The sequence below is a fragment of the Pelobates fuscus genome, chromosome 7, assembly GCF_036172605.1.
Source record: "Pelobates fuscus isolate aPelFus1 chromosome 7, aPelFus1.pri, whole genome shotgun sequence".
NCBI classification, from domain to species: Eukaryota; Metazoa; Chordata; class Amphibia; order Anura; family Pelobatidae; genus Pelobates; species Pelobates fuscus.
This window is the reverse complement of record NC_086323.1, coordinates 32,672,516-32,694,459: the sequence shown is the minus strand read 5'-3', so window position 1 is coordinate 32,694,459 and position 21,944 is coordinate 32,672,516. Positions and strand designations below refer to the sequence as shown.

Here is a 21,944-nt window from a genome sequence, read left to right as displayed (position 1 = left end):
TCCCACGCCATTCTGAGATATTCATAGAATGATAATTTAAGGTAATTGGCTAGTCTGTTTTTTAACGCCAACTTGCAAACCTAATTCTGTAAAACAACTGGTTTGTTTTAGTGTTGATAAAGGCCATGCTAGTCATTATTGGACAGGCTAGTGGATGCAACAGACTTGATTATTTATTTATAAAATATTTTACCAGGAAAGATACATTGAGATTTCTCTCGTTTTCAAGTATGTCCTGGGTCCACAAAACATTGCATTGTTACAGTTAGTGTACAATAAAATACAAAAACAATATTAATATACAAAATGTAACATAGAACAGGTAGGAAATATATAATAAACCATGACAGGTGCATTCTGTTTTGAGGATTATAAAGTCAATACTTTTCAATGTCGGCATTTGCTGTTATTCTTAATATATACCCAACATTTAATTTTATTAATTCTCAAACAATGCATGGATTATGAGTACCTAAGGGACAATTGCTTTCATTTTAAATGTTTCCTAACAAATGTCCAAATGGTTTTCACACAAGCTATGGATCAGAACACGTACCTGAAGGGAACCTCATTATTATCAATAGGGATTAACCTCTAAACGGTCAATTGAAAACCAAACTGCAAAATGACTGACGCTCAACTTTAGATTATTATTTTTTTTCCAGATCTACGTTTTTGGCCTGTTTTTTATTTGTTTTCAGTTCAATACAATCCACAATTTAATGAACACATCTCAATGTGTTACATGAATGACAGAATTCCTCATTTGTTACCTCATTCATGGTAGTAAATGTTAAACATATGTTGCAGTTGCTATAGGGATACAAATACATATACAGTTTTAGATCAGCATTTGTGCCCTGTCTCCATGCCACAGTTACATTGGTTACACTGGCATGTTTAGAGTGGACCCTAACTTTACCCTATTCACACCTCTCCTGGCTGTGACTTACACAGGCTCTCTATACATTTCATGAAAGAAGGGTCTAATTTGTAAACTTTCATTATCGTACAGTAGGTTTCATTTAGAACTTATCTCCTGCTCTGCCTGCTAGAGCCTGCAGCACTGTCCTGTATGTTATTAATGCTCAATTAACAACGCAGGTGACAAACTTCTAAAGTAAACACACTGTGGTGTAAGGTCAATTAAAATACTTAACTTTTTTTACATTTTTAAAACCTTTTTAGTACCCCCCTCCAAACTGAAATTGAAAGCTATGTGTTTTACCCTCCTAAGTCTCATAAATTTTGAAAAGATCTACATATGTGCTATTGGGGGTAAGGGGAGATAGCGGAATACTAATCTCTTTAAGTCAGTGTGGTAAAAAGTCTGTGAAATTCCATACAAAAATATAAAGTGAAAAAGCAACCTTAAATTATTTCAACCAACCTGTAAATCAACTCTTTATTTATCTGTAATCCAGCCCTGAGACCGCCTCTTCCTGTCCGCCTTCGCAAAAGTCATCAGGTTTGTCCAATCAAATGCTCCTCTGAGAGAAGCATAGTGAACTTGGTGCGCATGAGTGGCAATCCATGAGAAGCATTGATTGAACGTTCAATGTCCTCCTGCAATGCATGAGGACCATGAAGGTCAAGAACAGATTTGGACTCTGTTCTCATTGCAGAAGTTTTCTTTTGTGGTTGTCAGTGTAACCATCACTAGAGGTGTGTTTAACCCCACAATGTAAACATTGCTATACCCCCAAAACGATTATATTCTTCATTTCAGGGGCACCGCACACAGACTACTTTGGTGCCTAGTGTCCCTTTATTGGGGAAAAAGATGAAGTACAATGGAACAAACATATATAGCACAAGTGCTAAATAAGGCTCTGATAACCTTAGCTGTGAACATAATCAGTAATGCACAGTATGTTATAAATAATACAGCTTTCAATACTTTAGCATGAAGAAAATTGTAAATAAAGTTTAAAAAAATACATGTGAAAAAACTGATCATCAAGTGTTTTGTCATTATTTTTAAATTATTACAGGTATATATTTAAACAGTCACCAAGACATGTATTTTTGTGTATATTTAATGGTAGATTTTGTTTTTCTGTTTTTTTACTCTTGTTTATATTTCTAAGCTTTGAATATCTGCAAATTCTGCTCATTCTTGCAAACATGAAAATAGGTTTTAAACTGTACATTTGAGAGAGAATTTTGCATGGGGAAAAACACTGTTTTTTATTTATTTTTCAGATTTGCAGCATAAAAAAGGAGCTTTCAAACTGGTACAAGGAAGCGTAAACTTTATTTTTTATTTTTCTCTAGGTAAGTGACCCTCTTATTTAATTTGGTTTGCCAGCTGTTATTTGTTTAATTGAAACTTTGCTAAACGTATTAAACTTTTCAAAGACAGACATAGCGTGCACCGTACAATTCTCCTTCACGTCTGACACATGTAAAAAGTCCTTTAAGAGAAAAAATATATTTTCTGTACATTCTGAACCAATTCGGCTGAAAACGTGCAGATGGAACTTTGATTCAGGTCATTACTTTTTCTCCGGGCCCATGCACACTTATGGCTAAAAGCACTGGCCGTTTGAGTGAAGAAAACAAGGCTCGTATGTGGCTGTTTATATAGACTTTATTAATTCCACAGTAACCGTTATTTTTAGAGAGCAATGTACTTTCTTTTTCCCCATTTTTCTTTTTTCGTGTACCATTTGCAATGAATTCTCTTGCCAGACATGGCCAATTCATTTTTTTTTGCCTTGCAGACTATTGGAACAATACAGATCACAGCTGTTCTCCTAGTGAAGCTAATCATTAGCAATGACAGACAATAATGGAAAAGTCTGTAGTCGTGGACTTGGCAGTCTACATCATTTCTTAATAATTATATAAAATAGAAAAAAAACTTAGGAAAACAACTAATAATTCTTGTAATGATCTGGCAAAGCAGCTGTAGCATATAGTCTGAATGTTCAATCCTGATCTAATTCAATCAGTCTCTATCCAGCAAGCAATGTCTTGTGTTCTTCCTCTACCACATAATTACTGTGTATTGACATTCTCTGCTCCTTACATTGTACCCTGCAAACTAGAGGGATGTTTGCCAGTTGTTTGAGAGTTTAGTCACTGGCAAGCTGGGTAATTTTAGCGTTAAAGAGGCAGTACTACAGCTCTCGGCACTATATCTACTGTCACGCATATATTCACAAAACTCTACATTTTCTCCAATTTAATTCGGAATCGCAAAAGCCAGGCAGATGTATATCGCCTAATTGCAACTGTGTGAGATAAATTTCCTGATCTGCTATTTTTGCGTCCGTTTAGAGGTTAGCCGTAACAGTCATCTAAACATTATGTGAAGTTGCGGGTAGCGATCTTATTGGCTTTCTAATCAAGGCATAGGGGTGGGATATGATACGAGATATGAGAAATTTAAGAGTCTTGCCCTCACAATCTTACAATCTAAATGGAAATGGCATAGGTGCGGCAGGAGGGGAGACTGTTTAAAAATACAATACGCCCTAAGCAAAATAGGAGACTTGGAGTGGCCGATTGTGTATTGTGTGGGAAGATGAGGGTAGCTGTCAGTATATATAGTCAGTCAGTATAATACAAAAATAAATCAGCTGGACCTTCCTTGTCGGAATAGGTTCTTTAAAACTAGTTTGTGATGACATTTTTTTCATAAAGCCCCACTTCTGGTCAGTCCATGGCACATGAAGGTGTTTTATATTTTAAAGAGGCACTTGAAGCATCACAAACCTTGCATATGTTACGTTGCAACAAGTTTCCTAACCAGATCATTCATCATTTTATTATTTAGAATATTATATGTAACAAGCAGATGATATTTAATAAATTAGTTGCACATGTGTGTATCCTGCCCTGTGACACCAGATGTATGTTATAAGAGATTAGCTTTCTATGACAGACTGTACAGCAGTTGTGTGCATTCGCTAATACTAATAGGGGTCTTACAACTACATTATTGAATAGTCTAATTCACGATTTTACCAATTAATGGCTGAACTAAATGTCCTCTGGTCCTGGTTTACGGGATACACTGCTCTGTCACTGTAAGCAGTGCGGGCCAGGACTGGCAGAGATTTCTCAGCCACTTCCTGATTCCTATAGAAGCTGCAGATTCTCACCATTTCTCTGATTCAGAGGTGGGCAAATGTATTATTTTAAACATACGTTGTATTGAAAAATGTTTAAAGTGTTGTATTTGTTGTATTACAAATATAATGCATTAAAAACATTTTTATTTTTTTTTATTTTAAAGGCTCAAAGGACTCTGAGTAAGACACAGGAAGTTATTGAATACCTGTGGAAACCTAGATAATGTGGCTTTGTCAGTCTATGATCTACGTTCAATGACTTGTGATTTTTCAGGCGTGTTTTTTTTTTTTTTGTTTGGTTTTAGACCTGGTGTATTGTGGGTAATAGGTGAGTGATTTGTCAGTTTGAGCAGGAGCAGAACTCATAAAAAATTTTTTAATGAAGGATTGGCATATAAACCGGGCACTCCCAAGGAGCGTCTCTCCATTGTTTACACTCACAGGAGACGAGACACACACCTTCTTGCATTTTAGAAATTCTACTTTTTAGGTTGCCTTTTTTTTTTTTTTTAATATATATATATATTTTCTTCTCAAAGATTGAATTTAGGTATTCGTTTGATTTGTGGTTTTTTTTTTTTTTTTTTTTTTACGGGATGTTTGTATTATTTGTATCTGTTTCAGCCACTTCTCATATCTGCAAGGGCACTGTTCTAACCTGAAGCATTTACTGATACAACAGGATCATCTAATCCTGTCTGGAAACTATTCCACATTGCTACAAAATTTGGTTACACCATCGAAAGGTGTGAGAGAGAGATTCATGCCGCCCTCTGAAGTCCTGAGCACACTACTGCGCATGCACGCGGTGTGCGCGGCTGCGAGCTGACTGACAGCTCAGCTCGCGGTCTTTGCCCGCCCCCTCTCCTCTCTGACAGGCTGGAGAGAGAAGGCGCGCACACAGTGCCTTCTCTCTCCTGCACACGTCAGACGTATTTTAATACGTCTGACGTATACAGGGCCTTTTTAGGGCCCTGCATGATAGGAAGTCTGAGTGACGGCCACTGGAGGTATTCCTATCAATCAATGTAAACACTGTATTTTCTATGAAAATACAGTGTTTACATTAGATTGCCTGCAGGGAGCTATAGATCATACCTGAACAACGACATTAAGTTGTAGTTGTTCAGGTGACTATAGTGTCCCTTTAATAAGGGCTAGAAGTGAGGATTCTGTATTATTACTTCTAGTAGAATCCCAATTTTTATAAAACATTAAAAAAATAAACCTTTTGTACACAATGTATCTAATTTCAAATGTAGGTTTTGCACAATAAATATCCATATACTATTTGAGAACTACAGACTTGATTTTAATATTTTTAAATAAGCTTTTCAAATTATGTTTTTTTTTTTTTTTTGGGATAAACTTTTAAATAAAATTCAAATTATAAAAAAATCAATGTATGAAAATATTAGAACATATACAAAATACAAAATCATTTGAAAAGATTATCCAAAAATATGAAATGCTGGAAAGACCTAGGAAACTACAAATACCGGTCAACCTTTAATAGAACCCACAGAAATATCCCCCATGCGACACGTAGCCCAATCACATTACACAAAGAAACCACTCCAGTCAAATTTGCAAAACACCAGCTAGATTTGTGGTTGTGTGTATGTGACGCATTGTTTTGAAAAATATATTTCCCCCTCTAATGGCCAATGGCATTTTATGCCATGGTATAATTGATTTTATATAGATGCTTGCGAGGAAGGTGTTAATTGTGTATTTGACCCATTTAATAATAAATATTGTATATCTGTACTTGCTTAATGCCAAACTTTTAGCTTCTGGGGACTTTGCATTATATGCAAAGACCTCCGACTGTGACATCGCCACGGCAGGCAGGCAAAGGTGAGTTTAACTTACCTGAACCTCTCTCTCCCATGCTGCCAACGTCACTGTTGTGCGCGAAAGTACAGCATTAAGGTTTATGGAGTATCCCACAAGAGATCGGGATCCTCCATAGATGAGGCCAATTCCCTTAAGACGTCACTGGTGATGGCTGGGGGATTGACGCTTCTTGACAGCAGTAGGTCCTCCAAGTGCCAACTTTTTGAATACATTTTTTAGTATTTAACCCCTTAAGGACACATGACGTGTGACATGTCATGATTCCCTTTTATTCCAGAAGTTTGGTCCTTAAGGGGTTAAATCGCTTGCTATATCTTATCCACTAGGTGTCACTAAAATCACAGGAACTCTTATTTCAGACACTTGTGGCAACAGAACAGTCTCACAAATGCATAATTAAAAGTGCACCAGTAACAATGATTCATATATCAATTGTTCTCGTAGCAGGACACTATAAACCTTAAAGGAGCACTATAGTGTTAAGAATACAAATACCGTATCTATTTCTAAACCTATAGGAATCCTCTGCCCCCTCCCCCAAACATCACTTTAAACCCTTTCCTGAGGGACGTCGGCGCTGGGTAGATCTACTCTCCCGTCAATTTCAGCCTATAGGGGGATACGAACACGCTCATTATGCCTATCTCACAGGAAAGCATTGTCTCAATGCTTTCGTAAGGGAATTCTGAAAAAGCTGGACATACTCATGCAAAGCGTGAAGATATCCAACTCTGTGAAATTGCAGAAAGCTTCTCTTGTGGCTGTCTGTTTTACATTGCAGTGTTAAAGGAACAGGGACCGTGCACCCAGACCACTTCAATGAGATGAAGTGTTCTGGGTGCCTATAGAGTCCACTGAACACTTTACAGTGTTATACAAAGATTTAAAGGGACTCTCCACTGCCCAAATACAAAATAAATAAAAATAACTGTTTAATTCTGCATTTTTTCCATTGGTGTTATATCTAAATACCTTTCGCAAAACCTGCAGATCTCGTCTGCTGCCTTTGCAAGTCCTCCCCTGCTAACCCTGTCCAGACTTTCTGTGGCTGTCCAATCACAGACTTCCCAATGCAGCTCATTGAGAAGTGTTTGCAAGGCAAGTGATCTGGGTAATTCCTGCCTCTTGAATTTAGCTCTACTGATCTATGCAAACCAGGCAGTAACAGGACCTGTTGTGTGCTTGACAGCCAGGGGGGTGTAACCAGGTCAATTTATAAAAGTGTGAATTTCTATTGAAACCTGCACTTTTTGTGAAACCATAAAAGGACATACTCTTCACAAACAACGTGTTTCAGCAAGCTAAAGTGCTTTAAGGGGCTGTCCCTTCAAGTGAAGTAGGTAATATAAAAATAATTCTTCACAAATTTCACACTTCATATATTTTGGTGTTCGTGTGTCTAACTGAAAAACCATTGGGCCTAAAGTATGTGAAATGTAAATTGATAGCACAAACCATTTCTACATTATTTGTAAAATATATTATAATTTTTAAATTCGTTATATTTGACAAATGCCCACAGAGCTTTCCTGTAAATTCCATGGCATCTAAGGCTGGAAAGCTTTGGAGAGAAGGAATTCTTCCAATGCTTGCACAAGGTTTGTGCTGTGGGTGCTGATGAGAGCCACATTTATTGTTAAAACTTTCCAAAATTGTTTTAACAAAAAACATAAGACCACATCGAAAGACCTAGCACGTTAGTGTAGTGGCAGTGGTGCTTAGAGTGGTGATCCATTCTTTACAATGCTTGCATTAAATGGATTAGACTGCTGTATGTCTTCCTTGGGTAAGTCATTTCTAGCAGCAAACAAACACCATTTTTTAAAATAAATACGTCTCAATATTTATTTTCTCTCTCTCAAAGATATAAACAGTACAAAATCTAATGAAAGCACTAGACTGGCTAATGCTGCATTCTGCAGATTATCCACTAGATGGAGGCAAATGCCTTTTCCCACCATTGTAACTCTTGGATTGACAGCAGAGCCGACACAAGTAATAAATGCCTTTTGTACCACTGGACCACCAGAGAATATTGTGGTCCCACTACTTGGACATAAGTAAGAAGCAGTGCGGGGGATAACCTTAAATGGAGCAAAAAAATAACACTAATAATACTAATTTTAAAAACTGCTCTCCTGTCATCCCCACACTGAACAAATTGTTGTTAATAATTATTATTGGCATTTATGTAGTGCCAATTTATTCCGCAGCACTTTACAATATTACAAAAGAGGGGCATTTCACAAAAATGTAGGCAATTACAAACTGTTTTGCAACAAAAACCTGAAGGGGTATCTGCTACACCTCGCTGACAAGACCCAAAAAGGGCCGAAATGATCATCCGGAGTTGCTGTATCTCTTGTGCAGATAGAACTTGCTGGCACTCCAGTTCTGGACTGCTCTTGTGGGTTGGATCAGTCTTATGTGCAAATGGGTGATTTTAATGTTGGTCAGTGTATGGGCAATTTATTGGAAGTATGGGGAAAAGTACTCGCCTTTTAATGTATTTCTAACACTTTTTAGTGCTCTCGGTCCCTAGAAAGATGGGTGTGTGTTCCTCGCCCATTTTGTGATAAATTAAAGATTATTTTTTCTTCTCTCGATGATTCTTATCTCCATAATTGTCCAATCCAATGCTCCTCACAGTGGAGCTGTGGAAGCGTCTCTAGTGTTGGTCAGTATGGCCTCGATGATTTGAATGGTTCATGCAACTTGTACACATCCACAGGGAAGCAGCAGTAGTGAGCTCTGCACAGACCAGGAAGGGATTCTGTCAGTCAAGAACCTCTCATTCTCATCTCTGGGGTCTAAACTATATAGCAGAGGTTTATAATGTTGTTATTCTGTGCCTATGAGCAGTTCTAATGATCAAAATAGAGAGGAACTGTTGAAAAAGTTGGTAGTGGCCATAAATTACTAATGCTATCCTCCTATTTGAGGGCTCCATTCATAAATCTGTGAACTACACCTCGGGCTCTCACAGAATCTTTCTGTTATGTGCAATGGAAGAACCCCTCTGCTATGTAGACCAGTCATTTGAGGCCTCATGTCTGTTGTTGAATACTAAAAACCTGCAAAAACAATTTCCTAAAATGTTGCCTTTTTAATCTGGCTTGGTTTATTCTTGCCTGTTGGTGCACTTGGCACCTGTATGTATGAGGATTCTAAATGTAGTGTGCATCTAATTACATTGAGGGCATTGTGTAAATAGTTTCTAGGGCACAAGTTTAACATTGTCAGATTGACAGGGCTGTTTGCTATGCTTAGACTAAATTGGCCAAACTGACTGAGTGGCCAAGTGCTAAATGTGCAGCTATCACTTTGGGAATTGATGAATCCCTCTACCGTTTGCTCCACTATTATATATTCCACTAAAATTGCTTTACTTTTCTCATGATCGCACTTTGAACTTTTACCTCCAACAATGTTGAAACATACATAATAGAAACAAGAGGTTTTGTTTATATGAATATGGAGTGTCAAAAAGGTTTATTCTCCAGCCAAATCACTTGGCAAACACAAATAATTACAATCGCCTAAATATAATGCTAACAGTATATTAATATTAGAGTAAATGTATAGCCCAGCAGTGGGTTGCAGTACGGCAAGTAAGCTTAAAGGGACACTCCAAGCATCAAAACCACTACCAATTATTGTATTGTTTATGGTAGCACCCTTCCCTCCCTCCCAGTTTTTGAGCTAAGCTTTCCCACCACTTTCTGCCTATTATGCCTACCAGAATTGTTATTGATAATGAAGTGAAAATTATTTTGGTGGCCACAGAGTTCTTTGGTGCCAGGTGAGCTCCAAATCTGGCCATACTGCTGAACCTGTTTTGACAAAAAATTGAAGCAACTACACCTATGGTTAGTTATGGTGTGATGTTTTTGTGGAATGTAATCTTAGAACAGATACTTGTATGTTAGTGCCAGATTTGTTCTTCGAACGTTTAAAGATAGAATAAAGGGACATGTTTGTGGAATGTTCATTAACTTGCCTGATCACCCACTGGCAAAGCATATTTTAGGGTCATGCTTTGATTTTTAACCTGAAAGGTGTGAAATTCCACACAAACTCTTTTACTGCTATGTTTATCCCCCACTATTCAAACACAGATGTTTTGCGTGTTATGGGTTTGTTGGTGGTTTCCCTTGGCCTGTACTACGCTTGCATTCAATCTGTTTTTTTTCACAAAACGTTGTGTTGGCTCAAATGGAAAAACCTTCCTAACTGCCGCTTTCAGATTGGCTATTTTGGGCTAAAATGTATCATAAATGTAGAAACACTATCCTCTACCTCCCACCCTGAGTTCATTTACATTAGTAGTTTTTAATCACAGGGTCGGGACACAGTTTTGTATCCTAGTCCCATTTTGTTGTTTTTTTTTGTCCCCCCTGGTTGCTGTGGACATTTGGGGTACAATAACCATTAAGTACCTTTTGAAGTGTTTCCTTCAGCCGTTCAATGGAGACCTTTATTTGATACTTTGTTTACTTTCAGGATATAATAGATTACCTATGAAGGTTCGTTAGTGAGCTAATTTTCCAGTTGAAGTCTCCATGCTGCTAATACCATGTATTTGATCTCTCTCAAAAAAGGTTGTAATCACGAATTTAGGGCTAATGGACCCCAGCTTCTCTTCAGCAACTTAATTGTGAGCAAATTGTCTGCATAATATGTTGATCTTTAGATGATAGATTTCATCTGTACATGGTGCTGGTGAAATTCCAGCAAATGTATAGATTGAGACGTTTTTGGATAAAGATTACTCCCTCCTTCTTTAACATAGGGTATGTCTGGCGAGGGCAGAGATCACACCAAAAATACTGTCAGTTGACTCCAAAATAGGGAGGAATGGTTCAGTACTTTAAAACATCCTATACTGCATGCCACTTCTTATGGGTCATAGAATGCGCTAAACAAGATCTTGGTAAATTATAGAAATCCATTTACGGATTTGTGGTGGAGCTTCTGCTCTCTGCTTCCTTGTAGCTACCACTGGTGGAGGACAGGAGACTAGGGCGTGCGAGTCTGTTTATGGAAGCCAATTTGCAAATCTGTTTCACTAATTCCCCTGACACATAATCCAGAGATCCTCCCTGACCTGGATCCCAAAGCATTGTCCCATATGATGGACCACCCAATACCATTAATCCAACAAGTTATATTCTCCAAGGAACTCAAACCACTTCACTGAATACGGGGAGTTTCCCCCTCCAGGGCTATATAACCAACATACCAGAGCAACACTTACTGAATATAGACTTATTAACACCCTTCAAACAGACATGTATAGAGTCATCCCCATTAGAAAATATGATATCTGCCGACCCAGCACCTTCATTTATGGACCAGTGGGAGACATTTACTGAGGAAATCTATACTGAGACAGAATGGGGAAAATGCGATCTTCTACACCATGGCTCTATCTCCATCAAAATGCATGAGACTTCTTACAAATGATCTTATTTGTATTGTCACAATTAGACCTGCTGGCAGTGCTCTCAATGCCAGAATATTCCAATACACCTGTGATGGGACTGCCCCATCATCCAACCCTTCTAGAGTTGCGCACACACACTGTTGGAGAGGTTTCATATTGCTCCAACACACGGCCACAGCAACCTCAAGCTATAAGAAGTCTCCATTAGGATACTAAATGTAGCAAAACAGTTGGTCCCACCATTTTGGAAGCAACCAGTTTGCCCATCATTGAGGTTGTAGTTTGCCTACCATTAAGGTTGTAGTTTGCCCAGATAGAGGAGGTGTGCTCTATAGAGGAACTTCACTTTAGTGCTGCTGACAAAATGCCCACATACAGTAAGAAGCTAGTGTAACCAAATCCTCCTACGAACACACAAGGTCTTGATCCTCTCCCTGGACAATCACTTCCCCTACCTCTCCCTGCATACCTTTTTATTCACCCAGTTCTTACATATCCAATTTATCTCTGCACACTGATACTGTTTATACTCCCTTATTGACCAGTGTATTCCTATAATGAAACTTATGGAAACACTGTTATAATTATTTACCAGTTTGGGACCTGCAAGTCCATTCTCCTGCTGTTGTTTCTTCCCTAGTGTCCCGTGAGGCCCTATATATGTCTTTGTCTTTGGGACCTGCGTGTCCTGCTGTTTTAATGACGCATTAGGCATCACACATTTCCTTGTGTATTTTGGCATTTGAGTTAAAATATACTTGTCAGTACTCCTCAGCTCTGGATTTATTGTGTAAAGCGCATACTTAATGTATCCAAATTTGTACGCACTGATTTAATGCCTCTTTCCCCTTTCACCTCCAATATTGAAGAAATCCCCCCCACACACACACACTTCTGAATACACTATTCCCTGCTGATTTGCATACAAGTATTTCAAACGTTATTGCTGGACAGACTTGTTTTCGCTGTCATATCTTTCTTCTCAGTGTTTTGTAACCCACCCACTTTTATAAGCTCTCCCCGCATTGTGTTTCACTGTCTGCTGTCTGTGTATCTGGGGCTGGCATGATGTAAAATGTATGTCAGAGAAAGCAATCTCACCCCTCCTGGTTATATTGCTGCTCTGTGTGCTAGTTCTGTCAACCTTTGTTCAGCTGCAAGTCACGTGAAGCATGTGACCTTGTGTAAGAAATCGGATCTGATTGAGAATATGTGATGCAAGTGTCGGAAAGCAGGCTGTGTCTCAGGGAAGAATGCTCGGCATTTAATAGAATGAATTTAATTTGCTGTAATATGGAGTGCACGTTGCTGCTTCTCTCTCGCTCTTCGTAGATTGTGGTCTGTTTGCTCATGTATAGGAATGATTTAAAGAGGAAACTGACTTTTCAGTTGGGCCCTATCCATGCCAGGCTGATATGTATTTATTTGTAGTAACAGAGACCTCCACTCATGGGTCCCCAATACACAGATACCGCATGGTAAAGCCCACTTGTGGGGCGAAATGTTGCAAAGAGTGACTGAATAAAGTCACTTTGCTTTACCAAGGGGTTTGTAGGTTTCTACCAAAGCCTGATGTATGCAGGTGGCGTGGAATCCTCCTCTGGAGTGATGGGAGGAATTACGTGGTGCCAATCCCATAATTTTTCAGTGTGGTGGGTTCAAGCATTGCTGATCCTTCCAGTGGAGGACTCCTCCTTTAGGTGTGTGTGTGTGTGTGTGTGTGTGTGTGTGTGTGTATATATATATATATATATATATATATATATATATGTATATATGCGCACTTGTATAGCGCCAACATATTCCATAGCGCTTGACAATTATAAAATGGGGATATTTGACAGGTAATTAAGATATAGAATATAACAGACCATAGATGGAGGCCCTGCTCAGACAAGTTTACAATCTATCATGTAATGTAATGTACACATTTGCTGTCAATTTTACCAGCGTGAAGTAGAGATTCTCACACACACACAAACACACACACACACAATTAGTATATGACTTTTTAAATGTCTGAGCCACATAATATGCAAAGTATACAACATTTTTTAAATAATGCCTCAGCATAAAGCTGTTAAGGCATTAGATCCTTACTCCCCTCCTATTGCCTGATGTCGGCAGATGAGGAGCCCAACCCAGTGCCGAGGGTCGTTGGAGTTAGAATCCATCCGGTAAATGAAAGGAAGTGTTTTTTAACCCTTCCATGGACATGGGAGGGCGGGGACAGGAGGACACATTAGTAATGCATCTTTGTATTCCTAACACTAAAGTGTGTCCTTAAAGTGGAATTGTAACTACTGGAATTTACGTCATTAAAAAATCACCTGTAATAGGTGTTTACCTTCTTTTTGTTTTTTCGTGTGATGCTGTATTTTTTTTTTTAAACATATTAATGCTAGCAAATTACATCATCTTGTAAAGAGAAGCCCAACCCAGTTCAAAGATTTCTAATGAAGAGGAGAAACCGATATATTGTTTCATTTCTCTCTTTCTCTGAATGCTTTTTATGCTGACTGCAGGTGCAAATAAAGATTAAAGGGACACGATAGTGTCCAGAACAACTACAGCTTAATGTATTTGTTCTGGTGAGGATAATCATTCTTTTCAGGCATTTTCATGCAAACGCTGCCTTTTCAGTGTTTACATTGCCCCTAGGGACACCTCCAAGTGGCCACTCCTCAGATGGCCACTGGAGGGGCTTCCTGGATCAGTGGTGCACAGTAGGCAGCTCTGCCGTTCAGCGTCTCCATGATTCAATGCATCTCTATGAGGAGGTCCTGATTGGCCAGACCCCTCCCCTTGCCGTTTTAGCCATTTTCCCATGGCAAAGCATTGGATTGGCTAAAAAGAATTCTGATGATGTCACCAAGGGGGGCAGGGCCAGCGCAACGCTAGAAATAAGGTGAGTTTCATTAACTTTAATGGGGGGGCAAGCCACCTAAATAATGGATTTAGCACTATATGGTCAGGGATACATGTTTGTGTTCCATACCCTATAGTGATCCTTTAATGATGGGGCGCTAAAATTGCAGACAGAATAAAGAAGTGTCATTTCTACATCTAATCTTATTTTTCACACCTGACAAATACCTATTAGTTCAGTATAGGGAGAAGTAAACAATATTCATGAAAATCATGAAAAGTGGGGGCGTGGCCAACTTCTTCACGAGGAGGATGCGTTTCTGTGGAGCTCTATATCAGAGACTGGCAAAAAAAAACCAAAAAAACGAAAACTGCTCCATCAAACAGCAGTACACGAGCCTCCCACACAGAGACTGTAATGGGGTGCAAGAATAAGAAATTTCACCTTCCGGAGCCACCTGAAACACCCAATATTAGGCTCTCGTTTGTGTGGCCTACTCCACTAGCACCTGCCAAGATGGCGCCCGAGGCACTCACTGAGGAGGAGGCTTCGGAACACTCCCATGAGGACAGAGAAAGCCTTACCTCGCCTTTGGCAGCAGATAGGGCCCAATACCAAGCTTCTGACTCCAGTGACGAAGAGGGACATAAGAGACTTCCTAGAAGAAATGAGGGAGGCCTGGAGTGCAGACCTGCGGAACACAAGGCAAGAAGTGAGAGTTATCCAGAAGAGGCTTACAGAGGTGGAAGCCAGAGAGAGCGCAATAGACAACCAGCTGCAGCACTCCAGAGTCGCTATGCAGGACCTTAGCTCACAGGTCCAGAAACTCATCCGGACTCTCATGTCGTTGGAGGCCCGACATAGGAGATGGAATATCCGCATCAGAGGTATACCAGAGACTATTGACAGAGAATCCCTAATGACCTACATATACCACCTACTAACGGTATTGGGCATAAGAGAGAGCAACGAACCCGACATGATAATGTCGGGGTTTAGGATCTGCGAAGCCGCAACAGCACCAGCGGACAAACCCAGAGACTCCATAGAAGTCATGAGAGACCAGCTCCAGAACCTTAGGCAATGTGCAGTTTGAGGGTAGCACAGTGGCCTCATATGGGGACCTCCCGTTTGCAGCCCTTGTACAAAGGAGACAACTGGCACCAACAGCCAGAAGGCTAAGAGATGCTGCAGTCAGATAACAGTGGGGTGCAGACGGACCCCTGGCGTTGCCACGGGGAGACCGGACACTCACCCTGACCACCTCCGACGACCAAGAGAAATTCCTCCAACAAAGGAGAAACCGGAGAGGAAGACGACCCCAGACGCAGCAACAACCAAAGGGTAATCAAGGACAGAAAAAAAAATAAGCTACTACGTGCCGGTCATGACGAAGAGACAACGCTGCACTTAAGCAAGTAGCCACTGCACTCATCTTGAGTGACTTTCACAGCCTCCCACAGCCGCAAGACACAGCGAAAAAGAGAACTGACTTAAAGCACTTGCCCTAAATGCTGACCACCACAGCCCCACAAAGCCACTGTATTTTACTATGGGCACAGCTTACAGGCTCCAGTAGACCGTCCAAATTGTTTATTGTCTCCACTATCATAGACCCATGATAACCCCTATTAATCGCTTGCTACATAGAAAGAGACCCAATGGCACCCGTACCAGTCGTTTATTAAGTGATGTTACTGTGTAATTGTTATTATTGCTATTCTCATACCATGAAAAAGTTGTATTCGGAGTTTCTAAACTACAATAAAATACAAATTTAAAAATCATGGAAAGTGACCTTTCTTTAGACGACAACAAGATTTTTGTGGAGTTGTAAAAATAAACTATTTCTTCCTATGTTTTTCTTATATATATTTTATTTATATATACATACATACATACATACATACATACATACATACATACATACATTTTTGTACAAATGTGCAGTTTCACATATCCTGTAACTGGGCTCTGTCATTCTTGGCTCTGTCATTTTTGATCCTGGCAGTCCGCATAGAATAAGCGTACAAAGAGGAGAAATTAAACAGTTTCTATCTCTGTTCCTCATTAGCATTGTGTGCCCTGGACTGAACCGGATTGCGAGGTCATTGAAATCTTTCATAATAAGTGTAAGGATGCATAGTATTCCAAAAGGAAGGTTAATATGTGGTATAGGTCATTTTCAATGCTGCGATTTCCAGACGTACCTGTTACCATTTCAGGACGTTCTTGTGTAACGCTTCCTTATTACGGTATTCTTTTCATCACATACATATTTTGTTTTTATTGTAAATTTGTTTAGGCATAGTCTTCGCCACCTACTATTCCAGTATGTCCATGATTTGTTAGAATTAAGTGTTTACCTTGTTTGTTTTTTGTTTTGTTTTTTTATATAATTCTTTCTTTTAATTAACATTGCAGACAAAGGTAAGGTGGAGGTGCATCACAATACATTACAGCGTATTATAGAATAATAAAGATGGATGCGAGTACAGTGAAGAATTGAGTAATACTACCTTTTTTCTTATATATATTTTTGTAGGAATAATAAAATAGAGTAGCAAAAGCTATAATGTGTTTACCTATTGTACAGCGCTGCAGAATATGTTGGCGCTGTATAAATAACTGTAATTGCAGACTATTGACTCCTGTTGTTGAAGCTGGGGTACTTTCAGTTTTATTCTTCCAAGTTGAACAAATAGATTGACAGGACAGAGTGGCAGTCCCAAGGCACACAAAAAACAGATGTAGGCAGTGATAGAATTCAGTGTAGTCCCATCCTGTAGAGTTAATGTTGGTGACCTTTGACCTTATTGCTCTCACTTTTTGTTATCTTAAAGGAATATTCCCAGCACCTTAACAGCCTGTGCTTATTGCATAGATTATAGTACACAGAGGTGCCTAGTCCCTGTCCTGCATATTATTAGCAGTAGTAGTTACATAGCACCAACCTATTGTGTAGCTCTTTGCATTTATTTAGATGGGATATGAAAAAGGCCCTGCTTACAATATATGAGGATATTGTTGGGTATCTTACCCAGAGACATGTAATGGCTATGCTGTCTCTATAGAGGACCCTCTCCTCACAGTTTGGTTTTCAGAGAAGGTGGCATGTCACCAGTTTCTTTCACTGATTTGTGTGGAATGTTATTGTGTTTTGTGTTTGTTTTTTGTTGTTGGGAACAAACGAAGGCACTTGGAATGTGTAAAATGATTGCCATTCTGTGGAATCATTTGATAGTTTCCCTGACCACAAGTCAAACACCCTCAATGTGCACCCAACTGCATAGAAAGACACCTGTACGTCACCTGTCTATCAAACCAGCAATTCTGTTTTACTCCATTGGTATGTCCTACACCATCAGAAGCTGGACCACAAACACATTGATTTGGGGTTTGGGACAGGATGAATGCGGTCTTTAAATCCCTTAGTGTGTTTTTAATAAGTGTCCGTATTAAAATTAATAAATGATGTGCCTTGAAATTTTGTTTGTTTCTTGTTGAATTGTGACTTGGTCCGGGAATGTTTGGGAACCTCTGCCTTACTGGCTACTAGTTCTACCAATTTCCAGATTCCTTTGAAATGTCCCCTTTCTATGACCAATTCTGCTGTGAAATAAGTATTTTTATTTTTTTTATATGGCTCCTACTTATCCCGCAGTGCTTTACAGTTCTATACATTTTAGGGGATATTTAGGGGTGACGTTTACAATCTGAGGATTTGAGGCAGGCAGAGAGATAGGATTAGTAATCTTGTCAGCCTGTGTTTCCCAGTTGTAAGGAAGTGATGTTTACACAAATTTCTCAAATGATCGAGAGGTTTCCAAAAATGCAACTTGCAGTAAGTAACCGATCAGTCAGAGAAAGTATCGTACAAATGCCATGGCTTCCTTTATGTGGTGAATGTGGGCTAGTAGAGGGCTTTGCCGCACGTTTTGGAACGTTTGCTTGCCTTCATTATATGCACAATATAGCTGTGTAGAAAAAATGTTAAAAGGGGTTTTAACCCTTAATTGTTGCAGAGGGACACTGTAGTGTTAGGAATACAGTTGTGTTCCTTTAAATGTTACTTGCCACTTCAAACTTGGAGACTATATGGCACACTCCTCAGATGTTCATTTCTACTCACAAGGGCTAAGTTTTTACTCACCAAAGACTAGTGGTGAAAGGAAACTTTGATCCCTGCATCCCATGATGCTTTGCCATCCTTAATGCTGGCAATAATGATTTATTTATTTTTTATTTACTTATTTTTTTTAATAATACCACTTGGTATTGAAAAATATGGAACTGTTGTATAAAGAAAAAAATAAAATAAAACTGGAGAATAACCCCTACCCATAGTCTGTCCTAACTAGTCAGAATGGTCCATTTGTGTCCATAAAGCGTAGGCCATGTTTGCTCTGATTGCAGCTGGTTACTGCATTGTTACACTGAGACTTTCTGGGGACAAGAGATAAGGGACTGTGAGCTTCCTGGCTTTCTCTGTTATGGGACTTCTCCGACATGTAATCAATGCATCTGCCTTGGTTTCTATAGCCTCGTCAGGGCTGACACCGTTCTTAGTCTGGACAGGGTTGCTTGACATGAATCTTGGGAGTTTATTGGCCTTTGTCTTTAAAACAATAAAATGCCAATTTAATTATAAAGGGATGCGACAAGCGCTCTAGCTGCCTGTGAGAATTGCCTCGTAGTTTATGTTGCTAAGAATTCCCCTGGCTCCCTGTAAATATTTGCATATAACTGCTGCAATTTCCAAAAATCTCTGCAGCTGTAAACCAGCTCCTTCAATGTCTGACATCAGATACATTGGTGCTCAGATCTATGTACAGCATGTAAGAGGTTCTGGAATCCATTGTATAGCCCCATCAGTAATACTGTGAATCCGTAGTCTGGCTGCATCCATGTTAGACTGCTATCGGCTTGTTTAGAAGTTTAACTCCTCCGATCTGGATGTAGTTGCTGCATGAGGCTGAGCTATGCTTTCCAGTAATAAAAGCAGGGCAGGAGATTATGGAATAAGGTCAAATATCCCTGCATTTTGCTTTAGCCATATTCTAACTAATGTATGGCTTCTTGCAGCATTGAAAAGTAGAGAAGGCAATTCAATATTTTCTGCAGCATTGTACATTTATGTAATAGAATAATTTCCTACAGAAGATTGAATAATAATTAAGAACTGTGGAACCTTAATTGCAGTTAGTGGGAAGCACAGTATGTGTAAAAGGGGAAAAAAATAAATCCTCAAACGTGCACAGATGTGTGCTAAAGATCTATCTGATACGCAAGCCTTTTACTCACTAACTTAGGGTCAAGATTTGTCCAGTGAATTATAGCAGCCTGCAGTATGTCCAGCTTGCATAAATCCTAAAAGCTGCGTCTATAGTGACGTCAGTGTCCCCTCTGTGTGCAGGCTTTGCAGATAGTTGGGGCCTCGCAGAACATAGGAAATATAATTTAAAACATGCTCACGTGACTCGTGGGAAAGAGGCAATCGTCTAGGGAGCAGGGGAAAAAAATTATACACAAGCCAGTTCTGAGCAACTCAACATGTAGTCATATTAATATCTAAAACATGTGCTAATATTACTGGAAATACCCACTCACTCGTACTCCTTAGCAGGCCAAAGCTGCATGTATGACGCTTCTACAGTACAAATATTACTGAAAGCAGCCACGGCTGGCTTCCCCAGAGAAACAGTCTGCAGAATTGTCTATCAGCAGCGATGAACCTTGTATTGATCTTTATCAGCTCACAATGGGGTCAGTGACTCAGTCAGATGAACGCATCATATTAAGTGTTTGTAAAGGACCCTGGTCATGTATGGGAAACCTGGTTATTCGATGCCTGTTTATTGTTTGGTTTCGAACTGTATGGTTAGAATGATTACATGTACTATTGTATTTTTCGACTCTCTCTGAAAACGTGGAACATATCCTGTTTGAGATCATCTAATATTCGTATACCTCTGTTCCCTCGACTTCTTCCCAGGGGTATGCCTTTTTAAATAGATAACAAAAAAAATTAGCAGGAAACCTATTTGGCATTGCTAAATGCTGTTCATGAAGCCGCAAAAATTACTTTAAAAAGCTTCAGGGGCGGAGCTTGACCGCTGAGCCGTGCAGACACATCTGCCATGAGCTCCGATCCGGCGGGCAGAAACCGGGGTATCAGCGACTATTAATAAGCCCAAAAGCATCGGAGGGTGCACTACCCACGTTGGGGGTGCCCCACTGAGCATACAGACACCACCCCGGTACCTGTCAATGCTGGGAAAGCAAAGTTCCACATGCGGCCTACTGGGGCTGAAGCAGGGGGAGGCGGCCGCTCCCCTCAGCGCAAGAACCCACAAGCTACTACACCTCAGCATACCTCCCCCCCCCCCCCCCCACCCCCCCATGGACCGGTGGGGGACATCCCGGTCTCCAAAGCACATACGGATCAGCATGGAACAAGACCACACCAACCACAAGAAATGGCGGGGCAACAGACCACAGAGGTACAGCCAAAATGGCTGACCAACCCGAGCTGAGCAGGCAGAATACCTGCTCAGGGACACACACATTTCCCCTATGACAATATTTGACCGAACCTGCGCTGGTCTCAGGGCAGCACTGCGAAACCGTGGAGCAACTCACCGCCAAGCTGATCAGATGGTGTCCTCATGGTTGCGACCAACAACGCGATGCAGGCACTACATACAGGTACCCCACGCATCCAAGATGACAGTCAGACACAATAGATACCGAAGGGCAATCGAGACGGGACCCAGCGCCAGGCCTCTCGGACACACTCTCTCACCCACATACAAACAAAGCCGAGACCTCCAATCCAACAACGGTGCACACTACTAAGATACCTGACCTGAATCCCGGCTTCCAACACCGTAACGAGCGCCACCCCTCAACCAACACTGTGATACAAGTGAAGGGGAAACTGCTCACCATGAAGCGACGTCCTGGAGCTAACCCCCCCAAATGGAGACACTGGGCCCTGCGACCGCTATGACAAGAAGAACAGCAACAGCCTGTGCATCCTACCAGCGCTGGGCATAGGATGAAGTGCCTACCACACTGCTTCACACAGGTGAAAGATTGCTAGACTGTTCAGAGCACACGATCCAGTGGAGTACCCGGACCCTGAAGCATAACTCAAGCCACGAATGGACTATGCTCATACATCCTCATGGACTGGTGGTAATAACACTAATTCCGAAGACAACCGTTCCTGATGGTCCTATGGACACTGAAAATTGACAAAGCATTTAATACCCATGCCTGGAAAGCTATTTTGAGTGACAGGCTGGACATAGCAAAGTGCCACATGGCAATCATATCTAGAAAGAATAGTGATGTTAAGGCATATTATAGGCAAGTTATTAGCAATGTTAATTATAATAAGAAGTCTCATCAGCTAAATACCCATAGCATAACGTTACTTTGCACCATTTCAGAATTAGCTACTGCTTTGCTGCAAAACATGCTCGCACTCTATCTACTCTAGCATAGGCAAACTAGCAATGTTAAACGTCTTTATCTTACCTAATCTTATTCAAACCTACTCTGAAGTAACGACTGTTTAGTTAAGCATGCAGAAAATATATAAAATGTGCGAATTATCATGCCACTGTTTATTTTTATGAAGCTTGAAATACGCTGTTGTGGCATCCGTTGAAAGCCGGTA

The 21,944-nt window shown here is 40.2% G+C and overlaps 1 protein-coding gene across 3 annotated transcripts in view; it reads left to right on the top strand.

Moving 5' to 3' along the window:
* The window catches only part of GNG12 (G protein subunit gamma 12), an 89,775-nt gene that overhangs the window by 46,779 nt on the left and 21,052 nt on the right, over nucleotides 1-21,944 (top strand). The window contains exon 2 of one of the 3 annotated variants that reach the window (XM_063427902.1): nucleotides 2,206-2,277. The exons of the other annotated variants lie outside the window; for them this stretch is intronic. The gene's annotated coding sequence lies outside the window, so the exon portion shown is untranslated. The remainder of the gene's footprint in view (nucleotides 1-2,205; nucleotides 2,278-21,944) is intronic. 3 annotated transcript variants of the gene reach the window in all.